We start from the raw sequence: 17998 nt of genomic DNA on the forward strand, positions 1-17998 counted from the left end.
GCTGCAATGGAGCTAAATGGCTTCTTTTTAAGGGCAATGCCCATCCAAATGCCCTTTTCAGGGCAATGGAGAGTTTAGGTTTTTTTAGTTAGGTTTTTTTTTGGTAGGTTGGTTCTGTGGGTGGTGGGTTTTACTGTTGGAGGGTTGTTTGTATTTTTTTTTTACAGGTAAAAGAGCTGATTTCTTTGGGGCAATGCCCCGCAAAAGGCCCTTTTAAGGGCTATTGGTAGTTTAGTTTAGTCTAGGTTTTTTTTTATTTGGGGGGCTTTTTTTATTTTGATAGGGCTATTAGATTAGGTGTAATTAGTTTAAATATCTTGTAATTTGTTTTTTATTATGTGTAATTTAGTGTGTTTTTTTTGTAATTTAGGTATTTGTATTTAATTTAGGTAATTTATTTAATTGTAATGTAAGGTTAGGTGTTAGTGTAAGACAGGTTAGCTTTTATTTTACAGGTAAATTAGTATTTATTTTAGCTAGGTAGTTAGTAAATAGTTTAATAACTATTTAGTAACTATTCTACCTAGTTAAAATAAATACAAACTTGCCAGTAAAATAAAAATTGACCCTAAGCTAGATACAATGTAACTATTAATTATATTGTAGCTAGCTTAGGGTTTATTTTATAGGTAAGTATTTAGTTTTAAATAGGAATTATTTAGGTAATGATAGTAGGTTTTATTTAGATTTATTTTAATTATATTAAAGTTAGGGGTTTTTAGGTTTAGACTTAAGTTTAGGGGTTAATAAATTTAGTATAGTGGCAGCAAAGTTGGGGGCGGCAGATTAGGGGTTAATAACTGTAATATAGGTTGCGGTGATGTTAGGGACGGCAGATTAGGGGTTAATAATATTTAACTATTGTTTGTGAGGCTGGAGTGTGGCAGTTTAGGGGTTAATATGTTTATTTTAGTGGCGCTGATGTCGGGAGCGGCAGATTAGGGGTTAATACATTTATTTTAGTGTTTGCGATGCGGAAGGGCCTCGGTTTAGGGGCTAATAGGTAGTTTATGGGTGTTAGTGTACTTTTTAACACTTTAGTTATGAGTTTTATGCTACAGCTCTGTAGTGTAATATTCATAACTACTAACTTTAGATTACATCTTGCAGGATAGGCTGTACCGCTCACTTTTTGGCCTAAAAAAAAAAGCTTGTAATACCAGCGCAATGGAAGTCCCATTGAAAAAAGACTTTACACAAATTGCGTAAGTTAATTTGCGGTACGGCCAAAAAAGGCACGGGACAGCTGTACCTACAAGACTCGTAATAGCAGCGGTAGTAAAAAAGTTATGAGTTATGAGTCTTAACGCTGCTTTTTTACTCATATCGCAAAACTCGTAATCTAGCGGTTAGGTTTTATTTTTATTTCACAGGTAAGTTTGTATTTATTCTAACTAGGTAAACTAATTAGTAAATAGCTATTAACTATTTACTAGTAACCTAGTTAAAATAAATACAAAGTTACATGTAAAATAAAACCTAACCTGCCTTACACTAAAACCTAACATTACAATAAAATTAAATAAATTAAATTAATAAAATACAATTTACTAACTTATAAAAAAAATAAACACTAAATTACAAAAAATAAAAAAATAAATTATCAAAAATAAAAATGAATTACTCCTAATCTAATAGCCCTATCAAAATAAAAAGCCCCCAAAAATAAAAAAAAAACCTAGCCTACACTAAACTGCCACCCAACAGTAAAACCCACCACCCACCCAACCAAACCCCCCAAATAAAAATCTAAATAAACCTAAGCTAAACATTTCCCTGAAAAGTGCATTTAGATGGGCATTGCCCTTAAAAGGGCATTTAGCTCTTTTACGAATTGCCCAAAACCCTAATCTAACAAAACCCACCCAAAAAACCCTTAAAAAAACCTAACACTAACCCCCGATGATCCACTTACAGTTATCAAAGTCCGGACATCCATCCTCATTCAGCCGGCGAAGTCCTCATCCAATCGGCAAGAAGTCTTCATCCAGGCGGCCTCTTCGATCTTCATCCAGCCGGTAATTTGGTAAAGTCCTCATCCAAGCAAGAAGAAGTCTTGATCCAGACGGCATCTTCTATCTTCATCCATCCGGCATGGAGCGGGTCCATCTTCAAGACATCTGACGCGGTGCATCCTCTTCTTACGGTCGTCAGCATAAACTGAAGGTTCCCTTTAAGTGACGTCATCCAAGATAACGTCCCTTACATTCCTTTTGGCTGAAAGATTTCTATCAGCCAATAAGAATTAAAGGGGAAAAATCCTATTGGTTGTTGCAATCACCTATATCTACAAGACTTGTAATTGCAGCTTTAGGGAAAAAGTAGCGTTATGAAGCATAACACTGCTTTTCCACTCATAATGCAAAACTCGTAATCTAGCTGACAGAGAGGTAATGCATTGATTTTATCACATACAGGACTAGATTACAAGTGGTGCGGTATTTGTTTTTTTCGCGTACGTGAAAACTTCGCTAGGATTTTAATTTTTGCGTTTTTAGGGTTATGTTCGTATTACAGGTTTAAAAAAATAGATTTTGCACTAGTGTTAACCCGAATAGCGCGGAAAACCTAGCCTAAATTTTCACGTGTGCGTGCATAGAGATAATTGGAGAAAAACATGGAAACATGGAAAAAAGACTAACACCCGAGATTGCGCAAACGCCATTCCCTTTTAGCCTTCCCCATAGAATTCAATGGAGAAAAAAATTGTTGATAAAAAAAATAACATTGCTCAAACAATATAGCATATTCGCATTTGCAAATTTAAAAACTTTACAGTAAATACATAGTTAAAATGTTTATTAATTATGAATATTGCATAAATATGTTTTATTATGTTCTTATCTGTTTAATGGCAAAGGGATAAAATGCAATTATATATACATACAAATATATCTTTAGCAATGTGTCTCAATGTTAAAACTATTTGCCTGCCTTTTTTTTTCTAATCCCCGGGATATCATATCTTTGATCCCTTATAACCTTTTTTTGTGCAATATTTTTGTAACTGTACTTTGTCATGTATTTTTTAATTGTTTTGTGCAACTTTTTGTTTATGAAACCAGTTAACCACAGCTCTGAGGATGCGGTAAAGATTGAAGAGTAAAGGGCGATTTGTAATATCAGTGAAATTAAAATGGCTCGCATAAACACAATTATGCTACCACAAAACTGTTTGCACCTCACTTGTAATCTAGCCCACAATTTGGTTGAACAAATTAATATTTTAAATATACATCATGTGTAGAATATATTATAATGTGTTCTTTATTAAATCTTGCCATTTCTCTGGAGATTGTATTTCATTTTCTTTTAATAGGGTTTCCAAGTCATCAATTGTCTGCCATTTATCATCTGCCCATTGCATAACTTCTGGGCTGTTCTTAGCAACAAAGATTTTTTTCAACAATAGTTTCCTTATATACAGTTGGACATCCTTAATGAGTTCAAATTTGTTTAACTTGTTAATTGGACAAAAAGATAAGCCTTTTGATAGTACAGCATGATGTTGTTCCGTCAAAACATGCTGGGATAAATTAATGACCATTAGTAGTTGAGTCATATTTGTGTAAACAAACTTACTGTCCATTTTGGGTGCTTAGTCCCCCTGGTCTCCCTTTTGGATGATAACTGTTGTTTCCTTTTCTCCTGGAGCTCCCTTTGCTCCATCTGATGGGCCTGACTCTGAGCCTGAATTTGGGCCTAAACAAACTTTTATTACGATTTCCATAAGTACTGGATTGGAAGGCTAACATACTAGGAATGTTGGTATTCAATGTGACTGATTGTACCTTTGGTCATGCTCCCCAGCAATGTTTGAGGTATCTGCCTGGATTATGTTATTATTATTTTTTGGATTTCTAAAATTTCATTTCTGCCGCCATTTATATACCTTTTGATGATTGATATCAGTTTTTTCCCTGTTTAATTTCTGGATTTTAATTCTAGTGCACTCATCTTCATATTTATCCAATAATTTTTGTTATAATTTGTATAATTTTTGGAATTTCTCTTAAGACTCAAATTGAGATAATTTGAAATTGAATTAATCAATTTGCGCTTGTAAACTATCTACCTCTGACTGATAATGTTTAAAGAGTATTCTCATTAATTTTTGAGAACATACAGATAGTACCTCCTCCCATTCCTGAGTAAGTGCACTATCATTAAATTGGAATGCAGGAAAAAAGGAATTAATTTATTATCATTATAGTCTTTAGACTGTGTTAATAATGTTATGATCAAATCTCTTAGCACAGAATTAATTTACATAGGAACAAGAACAAAGCTAACGCTTAGCATACCTATGGCAAATGAGAAAGAGAGCGGAATGTATCCTTATTATAAGCCATAGCCTAGTACATTCAGAAATTCCACCTGGGTGCAGTATATTCAAGCAGTCCCTTACATGTGTAACATTGGCAAATGCAGTTATTGCGATATTATAGGCAAACAATCACAAAACAGTCTTAATACATCCGTTTCATATATACCGCTCCAAAACTGAGCCGTCACTCAGCGTCTCACCTGACCGGTTCTCAGATTGCTGCTCCTCCAGACAGTCCCACTGGAAATACTGTGCTGACTTCTCATCCACTCTACGTTGTATGCCCTATGGGTATCCTTGTTGAACGGGGATGTGAAAAAACAAAACTCACCCAGAACGGCTCCAAATGTGGGTAGATAAAAAAGAAGCTTTATTTCAAATATCCATAAAACAACACACAGACCACTGGCAAGGAAAGCCCACCATATTAAAATTCAAAAAGTGCTACAACCTCAGCCCTGCTGACGTCACTGATGCGTTTCAGGTAAACCCCGTAATCATAGTCAACATCCAGGTGCCGAGGTGATCCTTATAAACATGTTGCTACAGGTGCATGCCTAATGAATGATTATGCTTTCCCAGTTTGAACTGACACAGTCCACAACCAAAGGACACACATAATATCCTACATCGTTTGTTGCATCTTATGTCACTAGATACAATGCTAAGCCACATTAGATTATAATTTCCATCTACAGCATGTATAAAGACATACTTAATGTGTTACATCATATTTACATCTTGCGTTTCTAAGTATGATGCTGTACCACAATAGATTCACACTTTTTTCAGCAGCATTTATGTAAACATACAGAAATATATTACAACATTTTTCGTCATGAGTCAATTAAAATAAAGCTATACCGCATTTGATACTCATTCTTTGACTGTATGTCACTTAGTTATAATGCTGTACCGCAATGGATTCACACTTTTATACTTTTATGAACAGCATTTATGTGAACATACATATATAAATTGCAACATTTTACATAATATGTCACCAAGAGTAAAGCTGTACTTATTTCTCAGTTTGACTGCTTAGATGCATATGTAGACCACTTATATTAAAATTAAAAGTGCAACTATATAAATACAGTAATACCTAAAATGCTCTCTAATTATCCAGTACGTGCATACAGAGAGCAAAGAACTTATTAGGCACTCGGTAACTATACGGATTGCTATGTGATAGACAAATTAAGACGATAATACTAATCTTGAATGGATGGAAAAAGGGGATATTAAAGCCTTTAGAGAAAAGATTGTTTTTATATATTGATATAAAAAAGGCATAATGTTCTATATAGAAACTGCTATTTAACAAGCAGTCAAACCGTCCGGTAGGACGGTAATATTTTTTTCTAACAGTTTACTTTGATGTATATAAGTACTGTTGCCTGTTTCATCTCTCCAAACAGATGGAAACCCAACTACATACAATTGTAAATGAAAATATTAATAATATAATGATTTACATACATGGAGATAAAATGAATTGACAGGTCTATCAAGCAGAATGTCTTAGGAGATATATAAAAACAGCATATAGTGCAAGTTATTGAAATCTACAATCAACCTGTTCTAATACAATCTCTAAATTAAAAGATTCAAAACCCTCTTGCTTACTACAAATGATATTCAAATCAACCTCCAACCATATATATATATAGAACTCCTGCAATAGTCTACAAATATAAGTTACAACAAATACATCATACAGCCACTTGTATGAAGCATATGAATAACCTACTGGGGCAGTAATTGAGCTATTCTGATACGGATTCAATCAAGGAATATTGCAGGTCTATACTCAATCAAGGAAGATTGCTATTACAAGTTACTCAGAATAGGGCAAATGAACCTACTTAAAAATAAGAATAAGTGAGACGTAAGATGGTAAATCTTGGCCTTTGATACCCCTATCAAGGGAACATGCTCTACATTTAACACAATAGATGAAATCTTGTGAATTATCTTACTCCCAATGATTAATCAAATAAAAGGTGGAATTAAATCCCTTGGGTACCCTTGACTGCAATGTAAAAATCCAGTAAGCCTCCCTCCTCTTTTTGGGGGAGTACTCTCTCTATACATTTCCATCTAAAAGAATCAACATTACCTCGATGATCCTTTATGAAATGTAGAGCTAATGCAGAACTTTCCTTCTCATTCTCAATGTTGTTGAGATGTTCCCTAATCCTAGACCTCACGTCCCTTGTGGTGAGGCCTACATATTGTTTCTTGCAACAATTACATTCAGCAAGATATACTACATAATTAGTAGAACAATTGATACATTGTGACGTAGTGTATTCTTTGTTGGTGACATAAGAGATAAATGTATCTGTTACTTCCACAAAGTCACAGGCTTTACATCTACTTTTGCTGCACTTATAAGTGCCTTTATGCCTTAACCAGGAACTTCCTGAGCCTACATTTACTGGTGGTAACTGGGTAGGTGAGAAAATATTACCTAGGGTTCTTGCACGCCTATAAGAGAACCTACACCTCTCATTGATGAAAGGTTTTAGTTTTTGATCTGCTAGAAGAATAGGTAAATGTTTCCTCATTAGCTTGCAAACTGTCGTATACTGATTGCTATAATCAGTTACAAAAGTTATCTTAGAGTCTTCCAGATCATTTTCTTTCAGTTTATCTCTCAGAAGTTCCCTACGATCACACCGGTCAACTTTTGATCTTGCTCTTTTGATGACCCTGTTTGAATAACCTCTTTCCTTCAATTTCTTAGTTAACTGCTCACACTCTTTCTTGTAAACATCATGATTAGTGCAATTACGTTTAATCCTCACAAATTGTCCCTTCGCAATTGCGAAAGGGACATGAGCTGGATGATTACTTTTAGCGTGTAACAACGTGTTTTTAGAAATAGGTTTCTTTTATAATTCACCTTTAACTAACTTATTACTGGTTCCTATTAAGGTTATATCCAAATAGTTGATACGTTCATTATCAAACTCCATAATGAAATTTACTTGGTTATGGTTTAGGTAGTCCACAAATTCTAAGGCCTCCTCCTTGCTACCCATCCAGACAAATAACAGATCATCAATAAATATTCGATAGACTTTAATTGATGACCTGAAGGGATTTCTACCTCCAAAGATGTGCTCAGCTTCCCACCAACCTAAAAATAGGTTGGCGTATGATGGGGCGAATTTGGCACCCATCGCCGTGCCACATCTTTGGAGGTAGAAATTACCATCAAAGAAAAAGATATTGTGCTCAAGTAAATACTTGACAATCATCAAAAAATACTCTCTTTGTCCTTCAGTCAAGTTAGTTCCCAATAGGAACCAGTCTATGGCTTTTAAGCCTAGGTCATGGGGTATGGTCGAATACAGTGACACCACATCCACCGTGAGCCAATTGTAATTGGATTTCCACTGAAATCCATCCAACACATTTAGTAGATGTTTGGTGTCGCGTAAATAACTCGCCAATTGGCTCACCAGTGGCTATATCACTGAATCTGCCCATTGTGACAGGGGTTCAAGCAAAGAGCCAATTCCTGACACTATATGCCTCCCCTTGATGTTATCCAACAATTTATGAACTTTGGGTAGGTGGTGGAAGAGGGGGGTCTTAGGAAATCTTACAGTAACATAGTCAGCTGTTTTAAGACCTAAATAGCCTTTTTCTACCTCCTCATCCACCAGCGACCCAATCTGTCTTTGATAAATGTTAGTGGGATCACGTAGGAGGATGGAGTAGGTCTTTCCATCTTGCAATTGACTCAAAGCTTCCTGAACATACTCGCTCCTATTCAGAATCACAGTGCTGCCTCCCTTGTCGGACTTTTTGTAAACCACACTCTTCTTATTTCTAAAGGTTTTTACAATATTGTTCACAAACTTGGCCTGCTTATCCTTAGTGTAGTTTTGTGATATCACTGCTTTATTTAAATCTGTAAGTTCTCTCTCAATAGTTTTATGAAATAATTCAAGGACAGTACCCCTACTCTGAATAGGGTAGAAAGTAGACTTAGACACAAATGTACGACTAATAGGGTATCCAGTTGTTAAATCGTTAGCCGGGCCCTCAGGGTCCCTCTCAGGGTCATTGTCATCTAGTAAATCTAACATATCTCGTACTGTGCACTGATCATCTCCAGACCAGATTCTCCTCTTATTCTATGTGAAACTTTATTTGAACTATTAATGTCTTCTGAGGAAAAACGCCGCAGCCCGGCGTTATTCTCTACAGACACATCTGAAGAAAAATGATGTTTTAAAGTTAGGATACGTACAAACCTATTTAAATCAATAAGGGTATCAAACAAACTAAAATTATTTTCAGGAGCAAAACCCAAACCGAGGTTTAAAGTCTCATACTCATCCCGTGACAATATTTTATCAGAGACATTAATCACATTTCCTACAGTCAGGGCCCTCTTGCCTGATGGTGTAATTATAATTTCAGGGGTAAGTTCTACTTTTGCATTCTTAGATGGTATCTTGGTTTCTCCGCTAATTCTCTCTGCTCTCTTCTTAGACCCCCCCTTCGTTTCTTTCTCCGTCCAGGTAAAAAACCTGTTGCATGGAGTCTAATTCCTCTGAATTTGGATGGTTCTTATTCTTGTTGTCAGTAGTATCCCTACTAATCATATATTTATTAGCTGGATTCTGAGACCTCCTATTACCCCTTCCTCTAAAATAAGGTCTTGCTCTAGTTGATTCCTGTCTAGTGTCTCTGTTTGCATTAGTGGCATTAGTACCCTGAGACTCTAAATGGCCCCTAACATGCCCTCTACCTCTACCTCCCCGATGTTTCAAGATAGACCCACTATGTGGCTTCTCCCTTTGGGATGGTAGAGCACTTTCATTGGCATCATAATCCTGATAATCATCTGAGTCATAATTCCTTCCATATTCGTCTTCTCCAGATTCAGCCTCTGTATCAGAGAATGTCACTCTTTTGGTGTTAGATCTTTGATCATCCATTTCCCGATCTCTCTCTTCCCTCTTGTCATCATCACTTCCACTATATTGGCTTTGTCTCCTGTCTCTTCTCGCACTGTCACCTCTTCCTCTTTGTTTATTTTCTCTCCTGTAATTCATTGCTCGCTCTTTTCTGTTCCATACAAAGACTTGATCTTTTTTGTAGTCATCAGAGTCTCGAATATATTTACTGTGTTTGACTTTCAATATTTCGGACTTTGCCTCCTCAACCGTTGTTCTTAATATTAGTCCATCTCCATATAAGTAGGATCCTCAGTAAACGTATCGAGACTCACTTGCAACTCAAGTATCTGGTCTCTAGTCAGCACCAAATCCTTTGTTTTATACTTAATAGTCAAAATAAATAGCCTGATGGAACAATCTTGCAACACATTGTTCCACTCTTTTACAAAGTCCTGGTCATTTACCTCAAAGGTCTGGTATTTATTTAACCTCAGGCCCCGTGAAATCATTTTCAAATCCTTATATCGCTCTAAGGTCCATTTATCAAGCTTTAGTCTTGTTTCTTTAAGCTGTAATTTTTCCATTTCTAGAAACAAATCTTAAAGGGCTGAGTTAGTTCTGCTGTTAGAAAAAACATTTTCAAACTCCTGACTCTGTTGGACTTTGTCAAAAGATTTGTCTAATGAATAGAACCTACTGACGTTTTGCAATTCCATTTTTGGAGATTTATCAAATGTATTAGTGATTCCCCTGATATCAAATGCTTTATAACACTTAATAAATAATTGTTTATTTAAAAACGTTTTATCTTATTGATATAAATTTGTATTGTAAGGAATTATGACCATACCACATTTCTTAGATACTTCTTTTGCAAAGTATGTCCATTGTACAATATTGAGAAATTACTTTGTGTACTTCAAAAATACATCATATGCTTCAGGATCAACTTTTTTGCAAAGGTTTTTCATTCCTGGTCAAATCCCTTACATATAGCTTTATGCAATTCCATAATAACACATGCTTGTGAAAGTCAGTCCATTAAACAAAAACTGTTTAAGTATGGCTGCAAATATTTCTTTTGCCTTAAATTTGTATTGATCTACTAGTTGCTACTTATATTTATACATAGAATTTATTTTCCTGGTTAAGGCATAAAGGCACTTATAAGTGCGGCCAAAGTAGATGAAAAGCCTGTGACTTTGTGGAAGTAACAGATACATTTATCTCTTATGTCACCAACAAAGAATACACTACGTCACAATGTATCAATTGTTCTACTAATTATGTAGTATATCTAATATCTTGCTGAATGTAATTGTTGCAAGAAACAATATGTAGTCCCCACGACAAGGAACGTGAGGTCTAGGATTAGGGAACATCTCAACAACATTGAGAATGAGAAGGAAAGTTCTGCATTAGCTCTACATTTCATAAAGGATCATCGAGGTAATGTTGATTCTTTTAGATGGAAATGTATAGAGAGAGTACTCCCCCCAAAAAGAGGAGGAGATAGGACAAAATTGTTGTATAGGAGGGAGGCTTACTGGATTTTTACATTGCAGTCAAGGGCACCCAAGGGATTTAATTCCACCTTTGATTTGATTAATCATTGGGAGTAAGATAATTCACAAGATTACATCTATTGTGTTAAATGTAGAGTATGTTCCCTTGATAGGGGTATCAAAGGCCAAGATTTACCATCTTACGTCTCACTTATTCTTATTTTGAAGTAGGTTCATTTGCCCTATTCTGAGTAACTTGTAATAGCAATCTTCCTTGATTGATTATAGACCTGCAATATTTTTTTATTGAATCCGTATCAGAATAGCTCAATTACTGCCCCAGTAGGTTATTCATATGCTTCATACAAGTGGCTGTATGATGTATTTGTTGTAACTTATATTTGTAGACTATTGCAGGAGTTCTATATATATATGGTTGGAGGTTGATGTGAATATCATTTGTAGTAAGCAAGAGGGGTTTGAATCTTTTGAATCCCCTAAGACATTCTGCTTGATAGACCTGTCAATTTATTTATCTCCATGTATGTAAATCATTATATTATTAATATTTTCATTTACAATTGTACGTAATTGGGTTTCCATCTGTTTGGAGAGATGGAACTGGCAACAGTACTTATATACATCCAAGTAAACTGTTAGAATAAAATATTACCGTCCTACCGGACGGTTTGACTGCTTGTTAAATAGCAGTTTCTATATAGAACATTATGCCTTTTTTGTATCAATATATAAAAACAATCTTTTCTCTAAAGGCTTTAATATCCCCTTTTCCATCCATTTGCGAGTACATCTTTTCAAGATTAGTATTATCGACTTAATTTGTCTATCACATAGCGATCCGTATAGTTACCGAGTGCCTAATAAGTTCTTTGCAATTTGTATATGTATTGTTGCAATTTGTATATGTATGTTCACACAAATGCTGTTCATTAAAGTATAAAACTGTGAATCCATTGCGGTACAGCATTATAACTAAGTGACATACAGAGAAAGAATGAGTATCAAATGCGGTATAGCTTTATTTTAATTGACTCATGACGAAAAATGTTGTAATATATTTATGTATGTTCACATAAATGCTGCTGAAAAAAGTGTGAATCTATTGTAGTATAGCATCATACTTAGAAACTCAAGATGTAAATATGATGTAACACATTAAGTATGTCTTTATACATGCTGTAGATGGAAATTATAATCTAATGTGGCTTAGCATTGTATCTAGTGACATACGATGCAACAAACGATGTAGGATATTATGTGTGTCTTTTGGTTGTGGACTGTGTCAGTTCAAACTGTGAAAGCATAATCATTCATTAGGCATGCACCTGTAGCAACATGTTTATAAGGATCGCCTCGGCACCTGGACGTTGACTATGATTACGGGGTTTACCTGAAATGCGTCAGTGACGTCCTTGCCAGTGGTCTGTGTGTTGTTTTATGGATATTTGAAATAAAGCTTCATTTTATCTACCCACATTTAGAGCCGGTCTGGGTGAGTTTTGTTTTTACGCAGAATTAATTTCCAATGCCCGATCATTACCACCCTGTGTAGGGTTAAACACTGCATCAAGATCTTTCAATCTTGTTTGCTGTCTTGCAGCCAAATTCTTGCCTAATGTAGTGGACATGATTGAAGTTATAATGTTGTGTGCACTGTTGGTGAAGTCTAGGTAAACTAGATAATTTTTTTTGTATATATGATGTTTTTGTGTCCAAATAGTGAGAGGTGCAGTGTATTAATAATGATCTAAACTGATCTAAAATGATCAGCATAGAACTGATAAATTTTTTTTATTTACAGTCTCCTTCTCCCAAAAGTTGCGTTAATTAACCCTCTATAGCGCAGCCATTACAAGTTTTGAAACAGCTGGCTTGTGCGTGCGATATGGCTGCGTTGAGCTCCAAACCGCACATAATCCAAGCGCTGTTTTGACGTGCTCGTGCACACTTTCCCCATAGACATCAATGGGAGAGTGGGTCAGAAAAAAGCCTAACACCTGCGATCGCGGAAAGAAAAGCTCCGTAATGCAGCCCCATTAATGTCTATAAGGAAAAAAAATAAAGTTTAAACCAAACACTCTAACATCAACCCCACGTTTAAACAACCCTAATCTGCCCCCCACCAACATCGCCGCCACCTACATAATGTTATTAACCCCTAATCTGCCGCCCCAGATATCACGCCACATAAATAAAGCTATTAACCCCTAATCTGCCGCTCCCAATATCGCTGCCACTATACTAAAGTTATTAACCCCTATTCCCCTGCACCCCAACATTGCCCACACTATAATAAATCTATTAACCCCTAGTCCATCGCTCCTCGACATCGCCACCACTAAATAAAGTTATTAACCCCTAAACCTCTGGCCTCCCACTTCACTGCCACTAAATAAACCTATTAACCCCTAAAGAACCAGCCCCCCACATTGCAACAACCTAAATTAAACTATATATTAACCCCTAAACCTAACCCTAATGTAACCCTAACCGTAACCCTAAACCTAACCCTAACACCCCCTATCTTTAACATAGTTAAAATAGAGCTAAATTAAAGTTACAATTATTAACTAAATAATTCCTATTTCAAACTAAATACTTACCTGTGAAATAAAACCTAAGCTACCTCCAATATAACCAATAGTTATATTGTAGCTTGCTTAGATTTTATTTTTATTTCAGAGGTAAGTTTGTATTTATTTTAACTAAGTAGAATAGTTAGTAAATAGTTATTAACTATTTACTAACTACCTAGTTAAAATAAATACAAACTTACCTGTGAAATAAAGCCTAAGATGCCTTACACTGAAACCTAACATTACAAAAAATAAAAAAAACTACCATTACAAAAATTAACGAAATTATACAAAACAATAAAAATTATTCATATTCTAATACCCTTTTAAAAAAAAAAACACCCCAAAATAAAAAAGCCTAATCTAGAATAAACTCGATTTTATTGTTCCAATAAAAGAGCCTTTTGTAGGGTGTTGCCCTAAAGTTAACAGATCTTTTGCTACAAAAACAAAATAAACACCCCCTAACAGTATACAAACCCTCACTCCCCAAACCCACAAAATAAATATAAAGTAAAACCTAATCTACCCATTTCCCTGAAAAGGGTATTTGTATGGGCATTGCCCTTAAAAGGCCATTTAGCTCTTTTCCTGCCCTTAAAAATGCATTTATGAAATGAACAAGCCCTAATCTGAAAATAAAAACCCATCCCAAAACGAAAAAAATACATTACACAAAATAACAAACAAATGATCAAAAACAATAAACATTATTTCTATTCTAATACCCATTTTAAAAAAAAAACCACCCCAAAATAAAAAACCTATTCTAGAATAAACTACCAATAGCCCATAAAATGGCCTTTTGTAGGGCATTGCCCTATGTTAAACAGCTCTTTTACCTGAAAAAAATACAAAGACACACTAACATTACAAACCCCCACCCCCCCAAACCCACAAAATAAAAAAACTATCTTAAAAACCTAAGCTAACCGTTGCCCTGAAAAGGGCATTTGTATGGGCATTGCCCTTAAAAGGGCATTTAGCTATTTTGCTTTGCTCTGAAAAGGGCATTTAGCTCTTTTTAAAAAAGCCCAAACCCTAAACAAACAAAATAAAAACACCCAAAAAACCCTTAAAAAAGACTCACCCCAGAAGATCCACTTACAGTTTTTGAAGTCCCGCTTGAAAGATCTTCATCCAGGCGGTGAAGTCCTCATCCAAGCGGCGACAAGTCTTCATCCAGGTGGCCTCTTCTATCTTTATCCAGGCGGTGAAGCCCTCATCTAGGCGGCGAGAAGTCTTCATCCAGGCGGCCTCTTCTATCTTCATCCCGGCGGCACGGAGTGGGTCCATCCTTAAGACATCCAGCGCGGAGCATCCTCAGCCAATAGGATTTCAGTAGCTCTCATCCTATTGGCTGATTTGAATTTCCAAAATCAAATCAGCCAATAGGAATGCAAGGGACGCCATTTTGAATCGCGCACCTTGAATTGATGATTCATTATATGGCGGCAACCGTATGAAGAGGATGCTCTGATCCAGATGTCTTCAGGATGGACCCGCTCTGCACTGCCGAGATTAAGATAAAAGATGCCGCCTAGATGGTTTGGGCTTTTTGTAAAAGAGCTTAATGCCCTTTTGGGGGCAATGCCCATACAAATACCATTTTCAGGGCAATGGGTAGCTTAGGCTTTTGTTAGAGTTAGGTTTTTAATTTTGGGAGGTTGGTTGGGTGGTATGTTTTACTGTTGGGGGGGTCTTTGTATTTTTTTTTACAGGTAAAAGAGCTGTTTAACTTAGGGCAATGCCCTACAAAAGGCCCTTTTAAGGGCTAATGGTAGTTTATTGTATGCTAGTTTTTTTTTCTTTTGGGTGGGTATATACTAGGTTTACAATATCATTTATTATTATGTCAGCAGTAATCTCCAGTAAAATGTTGGAGAACTTATTTTAGCAGTTGCCAACCAATAAAATGTATATACGTAACAATATATTTATTAAAATAAATATTTATTCCATAATTCTAGATTAGTTACCTTTATAGACACCTTGAATTGTATTTATGTAAAAACTAGATTATGAACCAATTATATGTCTATGCTGTTACAATTTTCTTTACAAAGCAAACCAAAATATATCTCTAAAATTAACCTTTACTCACAACAAATATCACACATGAGAATCCCAGAACAGTCTATAATTAGCCAATAACTCTAATGCTGAATTTATAACCATCACCAGAGAAATTGTATATTATTTAACACAGTAATCAATTTATATGCAATTTCTAAGAGATTTCACAATAAGTAAGACTATAAAAGTACCAATTATTTTCTAGCAAATTATTTAACATTAATATGACTAGTTCTAAACTACACAGGACTATGAATATAAATTTAAAAATCCAAATATTCATTTAAATCACCAGCTTCAATTAAACTGTAGCAACAATGAATGTATTTGCTTTAAAATATTAAATTATGACCATATAAGCCAGTATGAGAATTCTCAGCTTTTTCAGATAAATCCGTTCACCATCATAAATAAGAGTTTTTGCACTTATAGATAAATTAAGAGTGAGAAAGAGGGCGCCACATAGCGTGATACTGTTGATACAGATTCAGAAGGCAAGGAATTCAAAAAGGCTTACCGAACAGCTCGGCACCGTTCTGTGACCGGTGCTATCAGGCAGACTAACACTCTCAGTGGTTAGCACACTGGGTGGCCTCGGATGGAATGCAGGCGGGTGGGTCTCAGCGTTGAGAATTAGCACACTGGGTGGCCTCAGATGTAATGGAAACAGGTGGATTTCAGCGTTGCTTAATTAGAGCAAATCCGCGTCTCTGCAACACCTATACTGCAGCCTCCAATGGATTATAAACATAAGATACCTCTCCAAGTAAGGTAAATGATTGTGAGCGACAACTTCCGTGTGATAAAGTTAAAATCTTTAATCAAACCAGGTTTTTGCTACGCGTTTCTAGACCAATGGTCTTTTCCTCAGGCATAAAAACAAGGAATAAATTTACAAATACAATGCAACCTTATATACAGGTGATTAAAAACGGAAGTTGTCATAGTATTAAAAAAGAGACCTATCATAGTCAAAATGACCCTGTGAATCTTATCAGCATTAATTAACAAATCAACAAATTAATAGCCAGTGTCAGCACATGTTACGATATCTTTACAAAACGTTTCTAAATGGTTTCTAATATTTGTTACTGATTTTTGATATTACATATGAATGTGAAATGTTAATAAAAGGGAGTGTGAAAAAAGAATTTGTTACTGATTTTTGATATTACATATGAATGTGAAATGTTAATAAAAGGGAGTGTGCAAAAAGAATGTAGTTGTTTCACACAATTGTGTGTATATGCTAGTTGATATATATATAAACCATAACATATTGGATTTTAAAATTATTTCGTGTATAATATTATGTGAAACTGTTGTGTGGAGCTTATAATGTAATTGAAAGATACTGTGAGGAAAAAAAAAACTTTATCTAGATGTGAAAAGGAATATAGTGGTTTCTGAAATTCGGTTACCAAAATTAATAGCTTAGTTTTATTTCGAACGTCACGGCTGTGGAAGTGAGTACACTGTAGTTTGGATATATATAGAGATGATCTGCATGTAATATTCTTCAATAATGAAAGTGTTATGATTCCAAATAATAATAATAATAAATTGTCAAGGAATAAATTGTTCATTATAATGTACCAACTCGATGTGGAACAAATTTAAAGTTACCCTCCTGTAGTTGTTTTTCTTAGGGTACAAAATTGTGTGCCACATTGCAAGTGAAATATGTGGAACAAATTTGAAGTTGGCCTCATATTTCTAGATAGTTTCTAATGTTTGTTAATGATTTCTGATATTGAATATGAATGTGAGATGTTATAAAAAAGAAGTATGAAAAAAAGAATATAGTTGTTTCACGTAATTGTGTGTATATGCAAGTTGGTATATATAAACCAAAACAGATTGGATTTTTAAAAATTATTTGGTGTATATTCTTATGTGAGGCTGTTGTGTAGAGCTTATAATGTGATTGAAAGATAATGTGATAAAGAAACTTAATCTAGTTATGAAAAGTAATATAGTGGTTTCTAAAGTTGGATTACAAAAATTGATAACTTTGTTTTATTTCAAACGTTATGGTTGAGGAAGTGAGTACACTGTAGTTTGGATATATATGTATGTAGATGATCTGCATATAATATTCTTCAGTAATAAATGTGTTATGTTTCCAAATAATACTAATAATAGATTGTCAAGGAATAGATTGTTCATTATAGTGTACCAAATCGATGTGGAACAAATTCAAAGTTGACATCCTGTAGTTATTTTTCTTAGGGTACGAAATTATGTGCCACATTACAAGTGAAGTATGTGGAACAAATTTAAAGTTGGCCTCCTGTATTTTTCTTAGGGTACATAATTATGTGCCACATTGCAAGTGAAGTATGTATCTGCACCACTTACTCTGTTTTACAATATATGTTCCTAATATCAAACAATAAATGTTTTGATATTATATGTATTTGCCACTTTGTGTGTTGAGAATCAAAAAATAATTGGTGAGTATAAAAATATTATGGTGTGTTTCTATTAATCCCGAATTGTGGGAACTGAGTAGTAAACTAATAGAGCTGGTAGTTTTTTTGGTATATACTATCTGACTAGATCCTG

Source organism: Bombina bombina, chromosome 2, assembly GCF_027579735.1.
Source record: "Bombina bombina isolate aBomBom1 chromosome 2, aBomBom1.pri, whole genome shotgun sequence".
In the NCBI taxonomy this organism is placed as follows: Eukaryota; Metazoa; Chordata; class Amphibia; order Anura; family Bombinatoridae; genus Bombina; species Bombina bombina.